Source organism: Palaemon carinicauda, chromosome 10 (assembly GCF_036898095.1).
Source record: "Palaemon carinicauda isolate YSFRI2023 chromosome 10, ASM3689809v2, whole genome shotgun sequence".
NCBI lineage: Eukaryota > Metazoa > Arthropoda > Malacostraca > Decapoda > Palaemonidae > Palaemon > Palaemon carinicauda.
In genome coordinates, this window is record NC_090734.1 from 107919835 (window position 1) to 107922334 (window position 2500).

Here is a 2500-nt window from a genome sequence, read left to right on the forward strand (position 1 = left end):
GCGATACCCAAGGACACCTTCCCGGAAATATCCAACTGGCTTTGTGAACAAGGAGATACCCCAATAGCATAAGACGCCCTCAAAACATACCTTCTGCAGCAGTACTCGTCGTCGCCACCGCCCCGTATAGCAAAGCATTTTAGCTCTCCCAACAACCGTTGGGGGGACCAAAAGCCTTCGCTCGCCCTTAAGAAAATGACCAGTATCGCTCTCCTGCACCCTGCCGCAGACGGCTCTCCACGTTAGGTGAACCTACTTCGTGCCCTTTGGATAGCCGTTTACCCGGACCTATACGCCCTGCCATACCCAATGTCGATAGTTTACCCATAAAGGACTTAATGACCAAAGCCGACACCCTTATGGACAGCCACTTCAAGACCTCATCAATGCCTCCACCCCTGACGAAGAGGACGCCTATTCAACGTCACCCGAAGCTGACGTGAAGGCTGTAGGACATACACGCCTACCCGGTGACGTGCCGAAGCGGCGAAAAAAGCCACCCACCACCCGTCACTCGCTCGCGCCCCAAACCAACGACTTCTAAAGCCACTTACTACCTCTCATTCGCCGTAGTTTTGCTACTATATATCAGATTCTGGGCAACCGCAAAAAAATTTGCTAAGGATTGTCAGGGACAAAAAACGTGTAAGTAGGCCATCGCTCGTGGCGGTGGTCTCCCGTGTTACTAATCTTTTTTTTTACATGATGCAGGAACGGGCATGCAATTTTTGGTAAACACGGGTGCTTGTTGTTCTCTTTTTTCAAGGGAACTCTTCAGGACATGATGTAGTCTGTCTACGTCTGCGCTGACGTCTATCTTGGTAGCTGCCAACGGATCTGCGATACCCACCTACTGTTATGAGAACCTGACATTATAATTCGGAAACGGTAAATTTACCTGGAAGTTTCTCGTTGCTGACGTCACATTGCCAATCCTCGGTGCGGATTTCCTCTCTCATTTCCACCTTCTGGTCGATGTCACCCACCGACGATTGGTCAACGCAGACTCGTACTTGTTGACACCTCTTCAACCCACCCCCCTCCAACCTCGCTCTCCACATCAGCACACCCACAGATGCCTACGCCCACCTCCTCCCCGTCTTACCCGGAAGTTTTCCGTACAGAACTTCACCAAACGCCCAGCGCTCCTGACAAGCTTGGTATTTATCACCATATCAAGACAACGGGACCCCCCAGTCTTCACAAAATTCAGACGTCTGGTACCGGAACGATTGGCAGCCCGCCAAACAGAAGTTGCTGAAATGGAGGAAATGTGTCTTTGCCAAAAGGCCTCCAGCCCATGGTCGTCACCCTTACACAGCGTTTTGAAGAAAGACGGCTCCCTCTGTCCATGCGGGGATTACAGGCGCCTCAACATGCAAACAGAACCTAATCACTACCCCCTCCCAAAACATTGCCGATGTGACCTCCTACCTGCACAAAGCTACCTCCTGAAGGGGTATTATCAGGTGCCTATAAACCCAGGAGACATCCCCAAGACTGCCATCCCCACTCTGTTTGGTACATACACCTTCAATTACTCCTATTTTGGCCTACGTAATACTAGGGCCACATTTCAACGCCTCATGGATGGCATCTTTGGGGACCTCCCCTTCTGTGTATGTTATGTGGACGCCATACTTATGTTCTCCTCCTCAAAAGAGGAACACCTCCTTCACCTGTGCATTGTGCTCGACCGCCTGCAACAAAACAGCCTTGTAGTCCGCTACGACAAGTGTAACTTTGGCGCCAACGAAGTGTCATTCTTAGGGCACCGCATCACTCCCGAAGGAGTCCATCCCCTCCCTGAGAAGGTAGCCGCCGTTCAGGACTTCCCCGTGCCCTCGACCGTCAAAGCTCTGCAGGAATTTTTGGGCATGATCAACTAATATTACCATTTTCTGCCAGCCATTGCCGCCACTCTTGCTCCCCTCTACACTTCCCTCAAGGGCAAGACAAAGGACCTGAAGTGGGGTCCCTTTCAAGAAGCAGCCTTCTGCAATGCAAAGAAGGCCCTATCAACTGCTGTGTCTCTCACTTTTCCTATCCCAAATGCCACTCTCCTTCTCTCGACCGATGCCAGCGACGTCACCCCGCCTATTGGCATTCTTCAGCAGAAAACTGTCCAAGGTAGAATCGGGTTATTCTACCTTCGATCGCTAATTGCTGGCGGTGCACTTGGCTGTCTGTCACTTTCGCCATTTCTTAGAAGCTACGCCCTTCGTCATTTGCACAGACCACATATCTCTGGTGCACGCTTTCACTTGACAGTCTGACGTCTGGTCCACCCATCAACGCCGACATCTCTCCGCCTTGGCTGAATACAATTGCACTCTTCAATACGTCCCTGGGAAAATGAATCTCGTTGCCGATGCCCTGTCAAGAAACACGTTGGCTGCCGTTCAACTGGGATTGGATTACAACGCCCTGGCTTAAGCCAAATGACAGGATCCCGAGTATCAAGCATGTAGGACATCCTGCACATCCCTTCATTGGGAAG